Here is an 18,700-nt window from a genome sequence, read left to right as displayed (position 1 = left end):
CTGTAATTTCACTGTAATCCTTGAAGAAAATCAAGAACAGAAATTGACCCCCTGCAGATTTTACCATTCGCAGCACCTTGGAAGAAGTACAGAAGATGCCTCCAGCAGGCGGGTGAGATTGGTCAAATCTCACCCTCTCGCCCTCTCCGGCTGTGAATTTTACCTGTACACATCTGCAGCACTTCCGCCCCAGGGTGGACCGACCCTAAAGGTCCAATTCAATGAAAAAGTGCGTGTAATTGACATTAATAGATGTGTGTGACCCCCACAAACCTTCAGATATCAGCAATTAGCTGTAATCTTCCCGCGGACACTGGACATTGAGTTGATCGTTATGGATTATTGCACAAACGCCAAATGAGTCTTTGGCGGATTTAATGGTAACGGTGAGGACCAATCGACTGCGGAGCTCTTAGTACGGATTTGCCCCTTTGAGCATCCCTACATAGCTAAATAATCCTTATGGCCTCTCGTAGAGTCCCCGGAGGTCCCTGTTCATATCTAAAGCAGAGTAATGATTTGTGCCATAGACTTATAGGACCAGTAAAGCATGAGCACAGTAGAGCTGAATCGATGTAGCAGAGCTGATATACCAGGCTGGGTATTATGGATGTAGCAGAGCCCACAATCCTTATGGTATAGCGGTTCTGACCAGACAACATTGTTCTCCTCCGTCAAGGAGCACCCTGGTCACGTATGTTGATTCCCCCTTCTGGCTGCCCAGTAATATGATCTATCCTTATCACTGACACCAGTCTACTTGAAGGCTAAGCCAGTGCCAAGCATCTCCTTCCTGCCATTAGTCTCCCCACTCCAAACATTCGCCGCTCTTCTGGACAAGAAGCCAGTATCCTGGAGTCTGCACCATGTCTCTAAATTGCTTCCTAATTAGGGGCTCCTGTTGACGCGTTAACGATGCTCCTTAAAATGGGTTGTGTCACAAAAAATGTTCTACTTTTTTTTTCAATCTGAATACTTTTGTCATTGCATGTCATTAATAATTTAGCATGGCCACTGAGCTATTCAATAAAATACATCTGTATATCGCCACCTGCTGTTTGTTCTTTTACTTATTTCTCGTCCACTTCACTAAGGTGGTCGCACGTGCTCAGTTTATATCATCAAGTGTCACCAGCCATATCTTCAGTTCGAAGCTGTGACAGACACAGGGAAAGAGCTACAGCAAAAAGGATATGCCCCCGAGAAAGGACACACACACACCCTCAGCTGTGATAGAGAGAGAGCTACAGCAGAAAGTACACACCCCTGAGCTGCCAGCCTGAAAAAAATGAATGGGGAGATCTCTGTATCCATGTGAGGTACAAGGCTCTAGCCTTTTAGAAAGATATTGTCATCTACCATATGATGTCTGATTCTCATTTTTTCATCAATCATGGCATAACCCCTTTAATGCATTTACATTGTGGAATTGAAGAGATGTTTATCAGCCACATTCAACATAAAGAGATAACAAGGGCAGATTGGCTCCTGGTGGGAGGGGGATTCAGATGTAAGGATAGTAAAGCTTCTGGGGGGGCTTTAGGGGACAGTATAGACAGAGAATCGCCTGGTAGGGCAGCACCAAGAAGAATTAGGAACCTGATGGAAAGTGGGCCAACATGGACAGTGAGGGACCTGGTAGATGAGGGAGGTAGACGGGAAAGAGAGATGGTGGAAACAGGAGCAGCAGAAACAGTGAGGCCCCTTGTGCAGGAAAGGGTGGAACCCAAAAATACTTGGAAATCCAAATGAGGTTCATCTCAGAGCCATCCAGGCTGCAAAGGCCAAAAAAATGATCCCTACTTCCTACTCTGCTTTTAATATAGAGCCCACTCTCAGATGCAACCCCCACTAATCATGGTGCATGATGTTCCAAGCCATGGGTTGGAGATGCCTAATGTATAAAATAGCAGGTGAACCATATATACTGTACATACTTACCATATGTAGGCCACATAGATGTAATTTAGTATGACTACGCATAGGACGCCGGCATCTATCAGTTTTTGATCAATTATAAAGGTAATGAAGCCTTTTCAGATGAACTTACCACCACCAAGGTGAAAATCCCCCAACTTTTTGCCAAAATTTAAGAACAGTCAAGACATAGCTGAATACACAAATACACAATGAATACTCGCAAGACAAGAGTAATAGTAGGAAAATGTGGGGCACCACGTATGTAGAGAACCTCTTATAGACAGAGAAGTTGACATGAGAGCAGTAAGATCTGAGGTCATCTTCACATATGCAGCAATGTCCATTAGAGGTTTGCTATCTATGTGGCGCCCCATGCCTCCAATATCACTCCTCTTTGGAGGGGATCAGGGAGGCTATACATGTGGTGAACCTTGCCTTCTCCTCTGGCAGCTATCTTGGCCACCTCAGAACCACCTGACAACTATACACTTAATGGCCACCATTACCATTGAAAATCTTTGCAACCAGTCAACAGGAGCATCTACACTGGTCCTTTGTGAGTTTTCTCTGATGGTTGGAAGATGTGAAGGCCTGAAAGGTGGCCTAATTTACAGACGCCTGGTCTAGTTCTCCCATGGATGGTGCTGTAGGCATGTACAACAAAACCTGGATACATGTGTGTGGAGTCAACTCGTGTTTTGTGAACAGTACTGTATGTTCTTCAAGAAAGTGACTCTCACAGAGACCTGCCATGAAATGTGCTTCTCCCCTAAATGTTTGGCAGGGAAAGTGAAATGAAATGAAACTGGTTCTGGAGAAGCGGAAGGTCAGAGGCGTTCTCCCGCAGCCGGCACATGTGAGGTGAAGTCTTTCCAAGCTGTTCTCAAGTCTTTGCTAAGCGATGATCTTACATCCGAATGTCACAGGCACTGTGTCACAAAACAGATGTTCTCCCAGCCCTGATTGCTGGAAATTTACTGTTCTTCATGAGGCCAAAAACAATGCGATTGTGTGAACTAAGCGGGATGTTTCTAAACCTTGAGAACTATAGGAGGATGGAATTAACCCCTTGTTATCTTCTCTTATATGCCTGAGACCTTAGATACCCAACATATTAATGTTTGATGAAAGTGCAAAAAATTGACCCATTCATGGATTACTATTGATTAGGGTCACATTGTGTCCATCTTAACACTGTTTCTACAAAGGGCAACTTAAGGGGGTTATCCCATGACTAATGTAGAAACTGAAAATAAGACATCATATAGGACATTACAAACTCCTTCTAACAAAGCTAGAACCAGCCCTGTACCACACATGGATCCAGAGATCTCCCCATACATTGCTCCAATTGCTCTGCTAGATTTATTTCAATCTCCCAGATCAGGGGACAGGGAGAATGTACTTTCTTGGGGGTGTATCCTTTTTGCTGAAGCTGGTGGCAGTTGAAGGATGGAACTGAGCACGTGCGTCCACCTTAGTGAGGTGGACAGAGAAAAAAAGGATTAGATTAGAAAAAACAGCAGGTGGAATCACTTTCGTGGTAGAACCTCTTTAAGGTGGCTCTACACATTATGGCAGACCACCTAATGTGATTGCCTCGACTCTACCCCAGTGGCAGATGTGGGTGGAAAGAAGGACTGCGCAGTTGAATTTCAACATGCCCGATGCTTTTGTTCTTGGGGAGATAGGCTGCCTTCAGAGGTGCCTACCAGTGGCTTATACCCCTTGCTAAGCCAAGTGTGCATGTGGCCATTATACACCATAGAGGACAAGATGGCAGGAATTTTGATCTCATGCATAAACTTCTGAAAAAAGTATAGTTTTTGCTCCAGTTCTATGCAAAATGTCAAATAAAACATTGCACCTGATAGCAAACTCAGCTTTGCTGCACCTATATTTTTTTTTAACTTGGTACCTATGTAACCTCTAGGAGACCTCTTTAAAGTGGCTTTCTATTCTAACGCAACCTCTCCGTAAACACAAGATGGTCACATATCTGCAGGTCCTATGAATAAACTGATAGCACCACAGAAACCCATGATGCCACCAGCCAAAACACATGTATCCCATCCGTCAAGAATTTACTCCCAGTTTCTAATCATTGTTCCAAAATTTAGGAATAATCATCCAAGAATTTCCCGAGTGGGACAAGGAGGAATGTTATGACTGACCTTGGCTACCATCAAATCCAACATTTCTATGGTGGTAATCCATGACCAATGGAACAATCAGAAAATTACGACTACCTGACAGAACCATATTAGAGAGGAGAGGACTACAAAAAGCCTCTCTCACCCCGGAGAACCCAGCACCTCCAGGCAGCCTACTGCTGCCTGGTGGTGGGAATTGTGTAATACCTCATTTCCCCTGTGGTGTCACTGTAGAGAAATTGATCACTTGCTGCCGGGTTTCCCTCTCACTGATTGCATCTGATCGCCGTGATCAGAAGGAACAAAGGGATCCCGAAGAGAGAGCAAACCCTTTTATTTGATGCCTCATGCACATTTTTCATAATGGATTGCAGGCGTGCGATACAAATCGGCCGTTAACAAAGCACAGTCGTAGACTTTATTTCAAAAGGAAATAATTCGGAGCACCGTTTGACACCGCGAGTGGCAGATCAATAGTCCCGCTTTCCCTAATTAGCGGCGAGCGGCGTCCCGCTACATGAGGGAAATATAAATACACATTGATACAAACAGGGATGTGCTGAACATGAAAGAAGCCAAAGATCTTATTTGCCATTCTTAATTGTGGAGCTTAAATGTTACCGCGGCTCCTGAGTGTTTAAGAAAGACTTTTTTTTTTTTTTTACAGACTCCATCGAGCCCTCGGCTAATTAAGAAAGAAGCAGGTGCACAGAAATTTCTAATTTAGGCAATTGTTTGTAATTAATAATGTTTACTTCCAGTGTCCTATCCGAGGCGGCTGGCCAAACCTCTGGAGTGATATCAGCCATTAACTGCAGCCCCCACTGTAATAATTAGTGGGAGGAGGGGGATGGGGGGGTCATGGGGGAGAAGAAAGTTGTAATATGAGGAGGTCCCGCTTTATAGCAGATATATGTTTCATTTTACTAATTAATGACAAGTTCCGAAGCCAATAATACTGTGATATCAAAGTTTAGGACCAGATGTAGCAGGGCTGAATTCGTCATTGAGGGCTGCACAGATAATATGGAAGGTTCGGGTAAAATTGTGTTCTTACTATGTGTTGTGCCAAGTGACACACTGAGGATGTACTTATGGAACCAACCAGGGACATCTTCACTTAGTCTAGGCTCCAAAGGTTTTTGGCACAGTAGATGTCATCGGACAAGTTCTGGACCTTGATGTCCAAGACTGTTTTCTGGAATCGTGAGATCACTACACGACAGGTTTATCATTTTGGATCTCGGCATTGTAAGGTGTTCAGACTGGACCTAAAGTAATGGTTGTTGACAAAGACTAAACTGCATAGCAGAGCCGAACTTGTTGTTTGTCTATGATAATGGAGCAGGTCTCTAGAACTACAGCTCGCACATGATGACATGTAGTTAGGTGGCCATACGTCCTACACAGCTGTCAGCCAAACTATGGGTAGCCAGCAGCACTTCCAGCTGTCACCCCCTCCCCCGTCCACATGCACACTTGGTTTGGCTGAGTGTGCATGTGTTCCCAGTAGGGATTGAGGAATGAGCTGCTGCCAGACATCTTGGGTGGAAGGATTGTGCATGTTGAAATCCCTCGATTTTGGTGATGATAGCCGACCACCCAGCCCCATACACACTGGATGGTGGGCTGGTCTTGCTGAAATCAGGGGGTTTGCCTACATTCATCTAATGTGTATGGCCACCTTAAAGGGGTATTCCCTTCTCAGACGTTGATGGCATAGCGCTAGGATATGTGTGGGTCCCATCTCTGGGAGCTGCTCCTATCTCCAAAACAGCCCCCCCCCCCCAAAAAAAAAAGTGAAGGAGAGCACACCACACTCAATTCACAGCAGTGGCATAGCAGTGAACGGAGAGGTGGCTGCGCTTGCGCAGTGCGCTTTCCATTTGTCACTATGGAACGTCTGAAAATAGCCAAGAGGAACTCCCAGAATAGTGAACGGAGAACACAGTGCGGATGCGCACCGTGATCTCTCTTTTACTTTGGGGGTCCCGTTCTGGAGATAGCGTTATGCCACCAATGTCACAGGTGGGCCGATTCCCTTTAAATCTTGACTGAGCGTGATATAAAAGACTGTACTTCAATTTTATATGCAATGTAATATGTCCCGATATAGCAGAGCTGAGTTTACCATTTGGCCGATATCAGGTAAAACCATTAGGGTATGATAGGTTTAAAGAGTTAAAGAAAATTAAATTCAGCCCTGCCACATCCTTTGCAAAATCTGCACCATTTACAGCACTCCTACATGCGTGGACACAAACGGCAGTCTGGCAGTGAGAGGGTTACTCCGCATAGCTTTCTGGGAAGTTCTTTGCTTATTTTGAGGTCCACTGGGATTCCCCATTTACCACACTCAGCAGAGCTGAGGTCAGCAGGTCAAAACGGAGAGATCCCCGCAGGACGTGTGGAGACTACTTTCCACAGCTAACAACGTTTCCCCCTGCACTTATCGCCCCGCACACTGCTCTAATATACTCCTATCTCTACATTACACACACGCCATCTTCTTGCTATGCAATAGCCGTACTGCAGAGAACACAGACAAAACACACAATGCTGGTCCTGGATATTTTTACAAAAATAACAGTGGAAGAAAATAAACTGGACCGGTGGTATATAAAAATAATATTAAAGCCCTGACTTAAAGGGGGGTGTGGGGAATGATAACATGGAATCTCCCCTTGATGAGCTGGAATGGAATAATAATAAAAAAAAAAAATAATAATGTGGATGCTCACAAGACTAAAGAGAGATTCGCGCACATACGTACACTTCTATGTGGCTGTCCAATAAGCTGGGATGTTTGGCAAAATGCGTCTTACTAAACGTATTACTCATCTTATCGGGTCCCTACTGGTCTCTGCTTCCTGGTCCTGCCTCGACACATAGGAAATGGCTGCTCAGCCAATCACAGCCTGTAGCGGTCACTAATGCAGCCCGTGATTGGCTGAGCCATTTCCTGGCTTGAGAAGTGGAGATCGGTGGGGACCTATTAATCAGATCAGAATGGCGGCGGAGGGGAATCATTGATGTAAGTAATGCTTCTTTTATAGTAAGGATACTTTCACATGTGTGTTGTAGAATCCGGCAGAGGATCAGCCTGCCGGAGTCCATCATATCCGGAATAGCCGGATACAGGCGGTAAACCGCCAGACCCTATTGACTATAATAGGACCAGGTGGGGGATCCGGTTGGTTTCTGGCCTGAGTGATGGGATTCAGCTGGACAAAAACTAGTGCAACCTCCAGTTTTTGCTTACGGAATCCCGATACTCATCCTGGAAACTAGCCGGAACCCATTATCGTCAATGGGTTCCGGCAGTGCACGGCAGTATCCGGCTATGCTGGATACGGTGAACTCCGGCAGGTTGTCGGAAACTATAACGTGTAAACATAGCCTTAAACCATTCTTATAAAAAGTTTTATCCTGCCGGATGCTGGATGAAAGGACTTCTACGATATGATGTTCCTCAAAAACAAGCGTTTGGGGGAAGTCATAACAGATCACCTGATTCTCAGAACTAGAGCAAGAACACGTTTTGGGGGGAAGTTTCCTTTATGCGGGGCTGTAGGTGATTATGTAATGACTTAGGGGTTAAAAACTGGAACATGAATCTGATAATTCTCATAGAAATTTTTGGAGAGCCATTATAAATTGGAAGGGATCAAGGTGATCTGTCTGATCAAAAAATATATCATACCATCTTCATATCTGTTATCTTAATAGAATTTTTTTTTTTACAGGAATGAGGGTCAGGGTAGGTAGAGGTAGACTGGAGCTAGTGGAATTTGAGTCTCTGTACAAAAATCTGCAGTATTTGTCATGAAGGTTTTCCAGTTATTTAGCTTTTCTCAGAAGATACTAATTTTTTTTAGGTTGTTACTTTTATTTTTTAAAAAATCTCATTTTATCTAGTGTGTTATACTCAGTCTTAGTGAATTCAAAGAAAAATTGGCGCCTGAGATGATTCAATACACAGATGAAAGAAAAAAGCGCAAATATACCAGAAACACTTGGAAATATATGACTCAAAAATAAAGTAATCCTAAAGTACCCAAAAAGTAGCTGCTGAAATCTAATTGTTGGTAGAATTTTTTTTACTAAAATTAAGATGCAATTTTCTCAAAATATTGAACCATGAAATAATTTATTAAAATAATAAAATATTTATTAACTGAATTATGCATCTCTTTTTTGATCAAAGTAAAAAAAAAAAAGAAAAATCTAAAAATAAAATAATTTCAATTACAAATTGAAAAATTATTTTAACAGATTTTTTTAAACTTTTTATTTGTTTTTATAACTTTTTTTTACGTTAGACTGTTTAAGAACATTTCCAACTAATGAAAAGTTTAGCAAAATTAAATTCAAAAATAATAATCAAAGTTAAAAGTAATCAAAAACAAATTGTCTAAAAGAAAAAAAGTTTAATCATTTTGTGAACTCTTTCAGTAATATGAATTCTACAATTTTTCAGGCAGCTTTGGTTATCTGGTTGGGGTGATGCTAAGTAGCTGAGAACACAGAGAAAAGACAAGTATGTATCTTATGATTGGATTTCATTTTCACTGCTCGTTAATTAATTTTCCAAGATCAAAAAAGTCATCTACAGAGGCTCGATCTGAACAATATTCCAGGTATTTCATTAATTTCATTGATTCTCACAATCCTTGGAAACACAGACCATAAACATCAAGTTAAACACCTCTCTGAACCGCCACTTTTGCCACTCCTGGGACCAAGCAACAAAGAAACAGGTCAACAAGGTCAGCATCAAGACCACCACATTCAGATTCTTCATAGCTCCACACCCTTCCATCAACCTCTGACACCTTCTCAATAGCTAGATGACACCTTCAACCCTCCTACCTCCCGAAAGAGAAATATACTAAGGTCTTAGAGGCCCTTCCCAGGGGCTCACAAATGACCCAAAGTCCATCTTAAAGGATAAAGTAATCAAATTTACTGTCTACCTACTGGAAAATAATGTATCAATTGCATGGTAGAAAACAATCAAGGAAGGACACATGAAACTTCACAAAAATTGGTTTCAAGGCCAACTCAAACCATGACCCAACTCAAGGACCATAACATGTGGTACTTATAAATCACACTTGGGTATGTACACTTTTGCAATAATTTGTCTAATGCAACAACTTTACATAATCATTTGTCTAATGCAACAACTTTACACAATGTCTTGATTCTGTATGTTGTAACATTTTGTGTACACAGCTCCTCAGCAGACTTATGTTTCTCTATGGCTATAGATTACAAACCAACCTGGAGTACTCTGATCCTGCAATCATACTCCAATACATATGTCTCCTCATCCTTGCTGACCTTATGAACACGTGAAAGATATTTTTGGAGAATCAGACTACGTAGAGTTTGTAGTCTATAACCATGGAGACAAGTAGATATGCACAGGAGCTGTAGACAAAAAAACGGTAGGAGCCTACAGACCTGGAGTAATCTGATCACGCATTTATGCCTCATTACTGTACATATGTCACCTAATTCTTGCTGACCTAACGAACACATAGATAGATTAAAGAAATTTTTGGAAAATCAGACTATGTAGAGTTTGTAGTCTGTAACTATGGAGACAAGTAGCTATGCATAGGAGCTGTAGACATAAAATGGTAGGATACTACAAACAAACCTGGAGTACTCTGATCCTGCAATCATACTCCATAACATCTGTCTCCTAATTCTTTCTGATCTTCTAAACACAAGGAGATGCGAAAGAGATTTTTTGGACAATCAAACTACGTGGAGTTTGTAGTCTGTAACCATGGAGACACGAAGATCTGCAGAGGAGCTGTAGACACAAAATGGTAGGAGACTACAAACAAACCTGGAGTAATCTGATCCTGCAATCATTCTCCATAACATCTGTCTCCTAATTCTTGCTGACCTAATGAACACATGGACAGATGAAAGATATTTTTGAAAAATCAGACTACATAGAGTTTGTAGTCTGTAACCATGGAGACAAGTAGATCTGCAGAGGAGCTGTAGACACAAAATAGTGGGAGAATACAAACAACCTGAAGTAATCTGATCCTGCAATCATACTCCATTACATGTGTCTTCTAGTTCTCGCTGACCTTATGAACACATGGACAGATGAAAGAGATCTTTGGAGTATCAGACTACGTAGAGTTTGTAGTCTGTAACCACGGAGACACGTAGATCTGCCCAGGAGCTGTAGACACAAAATGGTAGGAGTATTTTTTCATTAAGAGTATTTGTAAAGTTGTTTTATTTCTTATTTTAGATGCATTAGAGCAATGAAAAAAACTGGTCACCGAGGTGGACATGGCTTCTCCCGGAAGCAGCACCACTCCTGTGCGTGTTTAGTAGTACAGCTTAGTTCCATACAAGTAAACAAAGCTGAAATACCCAGGAGTGGTGCTGTTTCTCGAAGACACATTTAAAGGGGTTACAAAAACTTTGCTGCTGTCTTCCACAAACAGCGCCACTCTTGTGGCCAAGTCTGGTGGTGCAACGCACTTGAACAGAACTGAACCAGACATAGCCATATATTCAAGTGGCGCTGTTTCTACAGGAAATCAGCCATGTTTTTGTAGTCTGCTGAACTCCTTTAAATGTGTCAGCTAGTGTGAAAGCGCTGGGTTCCCTGGATGTTATAGTGGTCAAGGACATGCTAGGAGTAGTAGTTTTAGAACAGCAGGAGAACCACAGATTGCAGACCACTGTGTTACTGGTTAATGGGATGACTGTGTGTGTTTACTGGTATGGGTTAATGAGGCGTGTGCTCCGCTGTTTTATTACAGCGCAAGGGGCGACCGTGCAGCGATGTGTAATAGCGGAGATCCTCTGTGCCTCATTAGTAAATGGGCTCTCATCAAATGTGAACCTGATCTATTATTACACCGAGCCGCATTCTCCTGCCTGGCCAATAAACTTACAGACTCGCTCGCTGAACCCTCAATTATTCCCAAGCCGTCCGTGCCGCAGCTCGTAACATATGCTGAGGCTTCCTAAGCAAACAGAGGTATTAAAAGAAGCAGCAGCAGAGATATTAACCTTGTCCGGAGAGTTTAATTTCTGGGATTTACTGTCAATGTTATATGGTGGTGATATTAATAACTTGGGAAGCTATCCCGAAATAAAAGACAATTGCATGTATAGCAGCTCCTCGATATACTGATATTTTTCCTATGATACACATGGAGGACTGTGAGCAACATATGAGATACAAAAAAGGGTCTGCTTTGTTTGCCCCCAGAAACAGTGCCCCTTCTGTCTTAGTGTTGTATTGCAGGTCTGCCCCATTCAATGGAGATCAGCTGCAATACCTGTCACAGCCCGAGAGTGTCACTAGTGTTTCTAAAGACGTTCTAATGATCATTTAATATTCTAGAATGCCTTTAATCTGGCACCTATTATGCCTTAGGTGCTGGGCGACAAAACCAAGCACCGTAATGGGGCCCCGTGTCTTGTACGCCACTATAACCCTTCATTTCTATGGGAGAGGCTTATGCAGGTTACTGAATCTGCATTAAAAAAAATTCTACCATTTTCAAACCAGCTCCTAGATCTGAATACTTTTGTAATTGCATGTAATTGAAAATTTTGCAAAGCCAGTGAGTTAGTCAATAAAATGTATCTGTATAGCGCCACCTGCTGTTTATTTCTATGCTTATTTCTTTGTCCTGCTCACTGAGATGGCCGCACATGCTCAGTTTCATCCTTCACCTGCCTCCTGAGCTGTGATAGGGAGAGCTGTGACACGCCTCCTGAGCTGTGATAGGGAGAGCTGTGACAGGAAGAGCCCACCCCCTGAACTGCAGCAGGAAGAGCCCATCCCCTGAGCTGCAGCAGGAAGAGCCAACCCCCTGAGCTGCAGCAGACAGGACACTCCCCTTGATCCGCCAGCTTGATATACATCTAGCAGAGCAATGAATGGGGAGATCTCTGGATCCATGTGAGGTACAGGGCTGGTTCTAGCTTTGTTAGAAAGAGATTGTCATGTACTGTATGATATCAGATTTAAATTTTTTTACATTATTTATGGGATAACCCATTTAAAGAGACCAGTCCTGTATGTAGACTTACTGGAAGTACTCCATAAGATGGAGCACCCTGCCTGAGCTGCTTCCAAGGAATGGCACGGTGCCAGACAGAATCCTACTCCGTACTGATGAGGGGCACACTCCCCAAAACGGCTGTCTACAGATTGATATCTGGCCTGGCTACATTCCCTTGTCTAATCCAAAGGCTTGTTGGAAAGTCGGATCTTGACTCCTAGGGCTCCACTTCCAATAGGTGGCGCTGGTGAGATAGTGCTCTTTCTTGGTAGATACCTCCTTGCTATTTTTTTGGGAGGCAATCTTTGCCACGTATCCCTCTAGAAATAAGTTGCATCTGCCAGTTTCTCAGGGAACACATTGCTTGCCTCTTCCTCTAAGGAGCAGCTTAGAAGGAAAGGAAAGATTTACAGCCTATTCTCAACACAGATAATGGCAGATAATTTGTTATTGGCCGTGTAAAGGTTAACACTGAAATAATTCACACGACTAATCCAGTGTAATAGGCTTGGAGTGGGTAATTAACAGCTGTACCAGTACTGCACCAGTGATTGATATCTGCAGTTATTACTGCGCAGCCGACGTTATAAAACAAGCCCAGCACAAAGTACACACGTTATTCTACTTATATATACAGATGTACCCATCCAGGTACCAAGGGATCCAGTCCTGATCATCTACAGGCAGGAGATCTCTGGATATTAGGTATAACCAGCGTTGTGTGATCCTGTCCTGATCATCTACAGTCAGGAGATCACTGGATATTAGGTATAACCAGCGCTGTGTGGTCCTGTCCTGATCGTCTATAGTCAGGAGATCACTGGATATTATATATAACCAGCACTGTGTGATCTTGTCCTGATCATCTACAGTCAGGAGATCTCTGGATATTAGATATAACCAGCGCTGTGTGGTCCTGTCCTGATCATCTACAGTCAGGAGATCACTGGATATTAGATATTACCAGCACTGTGTGATCCTGTCCTCATCATCTACAGTCAGGAGATCACTGGATATTAGGTATAACCAGCGTTGTGTGATCCTGTCCTGATCATCTACAGTCAGGAGATCACTGGATATTAGGTATAACCAGTGCTGTGTGGTCCTGTCCTAATCATCTACAGTCAGGAGATCTCTGGATATTAGATATAACCAGTGCTGTGTGATCCTGTCCTCATCATCTACAGTCAGGAGATCACTGGATATTAGGTATAACCAGCGCTGTGTGATCCTGTCCTGATCATCTACAGTCAGGAGATCACTGGATATTATATATAACCAGTGCTGTGTGATCCTGTCCTAATCATCTACAGTCAGGAGATCTCTGGATATTAGATATAACCAGTGCTGTGTGATCCTGTCCTGATCATCTACAGTCAGGAGATCACTGGATATTAGGTATAACCAGCGCTGTGTGATCCTGTCCTGATCATCTACAGTCAGGAGATCACTGGATATTAGATATTACCAGCGCTGTGTGATCCTGTCCTGATCATCTACAGTCAGGAGATCTCTGGATATTAGATATAACCAGCGCTGTGTGATCTTGTCCTGATCATCTACAGTCAGGAGATCACTGGATATTAGATATTACCAGCGCTGTGTGATCCTGTCCTGATCATCTACAGTCAGGAGATCTCTGGATATTAGATATAACCAGCGCTGTGTGATCTTGTCCTGATCATCTACAGTCAGGAGATCTCTGGATATTAGATATAACCAGCGCTGTGTGATCCTGTCCTGATCATCTACAGTCAGGAGATCTCCGGATATTAGGTATAACCAGAGCTGTGTGATCCTGTCCTGATCATCTACAGTCAGGAGATCACTGGATATTAGATATAACCAGCGCTGTGTGATCCTGTCCTGATCATCTACAGTCAGGAGATCTCCGGATATTAGGTATAACCAGCGCTGTGTGATCCTGTCCTGATCATCTACAATCAGGAGATCTCTGGATATTAGAAATAACCAGCGCTGTGTGATCCTGTCCTGATCATCTACAGTCAGGAGATCACTGGATATTAGATATAACCAGCGCTGTGTGATCTTGTCCTGATCATCTACAGTCAGGAGATCACTGGATATTAGATATTACCAGCGCTGTGTGATCCTGTCCTGATCATCTACAGTCAGGAGATCTCTGGATATTAGATATAACCAGCACTGTGTGATCTTGTCCTCATCATCTACAGTCAGGAGATCTCTGGATATTAGGTATAACCAGCGCTGTGTGATCCTGTCCTGATCATCTACAGTCAGGAGATCTCTGGATATTAGGTATAACCCTGAGATTGTGCCAGTTTATTGGTGGACGTCACATTCCACTCATTGCATTACTGTTTGCTCAGGGTAGATGTGTGTTGGAGGCAGTGCAGCACGTGTAGTGCATTAGTAAAGGATAGTAAATTAGGATGACTGTTAAAAAAACACACATAATGGCCCCTTTCTTGGTGTCTCCCTCTGAGCTATTAGTGTCTTGTACTAAAGGCTTTCACCTCTGCAATCAGTTACAGATGTGGTGGGAGTGGTGGAAATAGCTCAGGAACATGTTCCTCCTGATTGTCTTACTTCACAGAGAATGGAAACAAAGTAACAACAGATTCATGGAGTGAAATGTCAGCGTTACATATCGATACAATGTGGCAGCAAACACCAGACATGATCCAAAGTTTCATTCCATTTTCTACACAGCAAGGTTCTTGGAGGAACCTATCCAGTGTTTCTCATAGTAAGACAGATACCGCACCAAACTGGAGAAAAATTTCTGGCCCTCCCTGTCACAGCCCCACAACCAGGAACCTCAATAGTCCTCAAAAACAAGAGCACTGCAATGAAGATCATGACCAATGTAGAAAACAGTCCACCAGGGACCTCTAGGACTAAGGCTTCATGCAGATGAGCCCAGTGCAATATACAGAACACAACTGAGGGTAAGAGAGTGAGACCTAATGACTGAAGTACGGGCAAATCATTCCTTGGATTTTGGAGCACAGACCATCAGGTTTCAAAATTACACAACACCCCAACCTTTTTCTAGTGCACAAAGCATAGTACATATGAAGACACTGCATTCCAGGTCTAATTGGGACATAGTATGGACTCTATGACCAGTATACGATACCCTTTTACATGGGCCGGGGATTAGGAACAAGCATTTGTACAGATGTTATGGTTTGGCCATCACTGCGCCGTCTAAACGCCCCACCAATCACTGAGTGGACAATTGAAGTGCAGCCGACAATATGCAAACTGTATGGGGGATGAACAATTCTATTAGCGATCATTCATCCCCCATGCAATATGCATCGGTCCATGTAAAAGGCCCTTTAAGTGGCAGCCTATAGACTTGTTATATTCCCAATCGGGGCTGTCATTGGCAGAAATGTCATATGCCACAATACATCGACCAGTTCATCATGTAGAGGCCACCACTCTATTCTTCTGCCACCAGGCCTCCTACATACCACCATAACTGGTTTCCACATCCATCAATAGACACAGACAGGAAATTTAAAGGGCCATGAGAGCTTACAATCTAATGGACTCATAGAACATGACATTCGGCTGGGGATAGTTGAGGACTGTTGTGACATAGTCCATAGGAATGACTGAATGAAGCTAGTTTCACACGTCCTCTGGATCCGGCATAGCCAGATAGTGCTGTGTGCCCACCAGACCCCAGTGACTATACTGGGATGTCAGCAATCCCCCCACATCTCATTATAGTCATTGGGTCCGGTGGGCACTTGGCACTATCCGACTATGTCGTAACCAGCGCACTCGGGCAGGGGGTTCTCTGCCGTAACAGCCTGCCCGATTTCTTTGACACATGTTTGTGTGCATGAGCCCTTAAAGGGATATTCAACTCAGTAGAAATGAGTGGATTTCCAATTCACCCAAATTAACCGTCACATTTGATTCAAGTCAGATTTATTCAAAATGTGCTGAAAAAGTCTCTCTCTATCATTGTGTCTCTCTTTCTGCCTTTCTGTCTTTCTATCTCTCGTTCTGTCTCTCTTTCTATGTCTCTGTCTCTCTTTCTAGATATGTCTTTCTTTCTATCTTTCTGTCTCTCTTTCTATTTCTCTGTCTCTTTCTATCTCTCTGTCTCTCTTTCTATTTATTTGTCTCTTTCTATCGCTCTGTCTCTCTATCTCTCTATCACTCTTTCTATCTTTCTGTCTCTTTCTATCTCTCTGTCTCTTTCTATCTCTGTCTCTCTTTCTATCTCTCTCTCCCCTTCTATCTCTCTGTCTATCTTTCTGTCTCTCTTTCTATCTCTCTGTATCTTTCTATCTTTCTGTCTCTTTCTGTCTCTCTTTCTATCTCTCTGTCACTCTTTCTATCTCTCTGTCTCTTTCTAACTCTTTGTATTTCTTTCTCTCTCTCTCTCTGTCTATCTCTCTGTCTTTATTTCTACCTCTCTGTCTCTTTCTATCTCTGTGTTTCTCTTTCTATCTTTCTGTCTCTCTGTCTTTCTGTCTATCTCCCTGTTTCTCTTTCTATCTCTGTCTCTTTCTATCTCTCTGTCTCTCTTTATTTCTCTCTCTCTGTCTTTCTTTCTTTCTTTCTCGCTTTCTATCTCTGTCTCTCTTTCTAGCTCCCTGTCTCTCTTTCTGTCTCTCTGTGTGTCTCTCTTTCTATCTCTGTCTTATTCTATCTCTCTGTCTCTCTTTCTGTCTCTCTTTCTGTCTCTCTTTCTGTCTCTCTGTCTCTCTTTCTATCTCTCTGTCTCTCTTTCTATCTCTCTGTCTCTTTCTATCTTTCTGTCTCTCTTTCTAGCTCTCTGTCTCTCTTTCTATCTCTGTCTCTCTTTCTATCTCTCTGTCTCTTTTTCTATCTCTGTCTTATTCTATCTCTCTGTCTCTCTTTCTGTCTCTCTTTATATCTCTCTGTCTCTCTTCCTGTCTCTCTTTCTATCTCTCTGTCTCTCTCCTTTATTCTCCCAAATCGAATGACACAAAATTCGGGCTCGGTAGAATCAGAACTTTGTGAAAAATTTGGGTCGAATCTCCGAATTTTAGAATCAATTCGCTCCTCTATAACTTTCAGCAATTCTCGATTCCTCATAGTTTTCAAGATCTCTGCTTGCTGTCCTACGTAAGGTGATTACAATATGATTGCACTTCTTACGGCTACGGCTGTTAGCTATCACACAGAATAACGGCCGGTGGCCATGAACATGGCAGACACATATAGTTCTGGAGTGACTGGGGGGTGTCGTCTATTCATCATTTCTGGAGTTTGGATTTTTTTTCTATGTATTATAATTCTATTTCATTTTTTAATTCGCCAGCGGAAGAGAGTCTAGGTGATAAGCGAGGGCTGTGAATGCTGGCATCCACACCAGCCACACTGGGACGCCCTTGGCAGAATAGCACAAATCCCAAGCAGAGACGAGGCAGCTTGCTAGCACAGACTCACTAGCCGTCTAGGGAATCTAGAAGCCCAGTGTACAGCAAGGGAGGGGGTTTAGTCTACATAGTAATAGCTCCGAGCGATAACACACATGAGACTGGAAGCCTATAGTAAAGCAAAATTCACATCCGATTCTTAGGCTGTAATTACCGGCAAGGAACATGGAGTAACAAGGGAGCATATTATCTATACTCCGAGCACACACACATCCCATGTGAAGAGGCATGATGGAGCCTGGGCCATACTAATGTATGGTAATCAGCATGGCTCGATGCGTGTACTGCATAAACACGGCTCCTATGTGTGTCTTCTGTGCCGTGTATCTGGATTTGTGCCTGGTGATTACGTCCCCCTAATAGAAGAGGGGGCACCCAATCAGAACACATCTTGCTCATGTGTAGCATTTAGTATTGCAGCTTAACCCAAGTGCAATACCAGGCATAGCCTACAGACAAGAGTGGCGCTGTTTCTTAAAAAAATACAGAATTTTGTTTTACTAATCTCTCCCTATAAGGCCCCTTCAGACAACCGTATGAAAGGGTCAGCATCCGTTCCACAAAAGTGCGGACCCATTCATCTCAATGGGGCCACAAAAGATGCGGCGGGCACACCTGTAGAGAAAACAAGTGTTTATGAAATCTGAGCCATGGTTGACAAAATCACATTTTAGTGCTGATCTTCAAGGCTCCAGCTAACCAGTTTTTGGATTTATCCCTATAAATCTAGAATTAAAAATTAAACAACGTTTCCATATCGTTATATAAACAATACATCTCCGTGGTAACAGACAACAAACAAATTCTAGGTAGTCTGATCCTGCAGTTTTTCAATTTCTAACTTTCTTCAGTTTTTTCCCCTTTATTTTGGTAGGTTACCCCTTGATAGAAGTTAAAAAGACTTCAGGATCAGACTACACAGGGTTTGTTGTCTGTTACCATGGAGACACATAGGTCTGCATGGGAGCTGACTTTTTTTATTTAAACTTATTGCAATGTTGTTTCATTTTTTGCTTTTTTTTTATGATTTGAAAGAATATAACCAGTTGTTGTTGCAGACCTAGCCTTTATGGACACTACCAAATTCACCAGATACCCCAGGATTGTGGCATGTTACATTCCAGTGTGTGCGCGCTTAATGTGCCTA

General features: G+C 42.8%; 1 protein-coding gene across 2 annotated transcripts in view; it reads right to left on the bottom strand.

Annotated features, from left to right (window-relative positions):
• EBF2 (EBF transcription factor 2) overlaps positions 1 to 18,700 on the bottom strand; it is a 90,968-nt gene that overhangs the window by 40,649 nt on the left and 31,619 nt on the right. The window lies entirely within an intron of this gene.

Source organism: Bufo bufo, chromosome 1 (assembly GCF_905171765.1).
Source record: "Bufo bufo chromosome 1, aBufBuf1.1, whole genome shotgun sequence".
NCBI classification, from domain to species: domain Eukaryota; kingdom Metazoa; phylum Chordata; class Amphibia; order Anura; family Bufonidae; genus Bufo; species Bufo bufo.
This window is presented reverse-complemented; position numbering and strand designations above follow the sequence as displayed.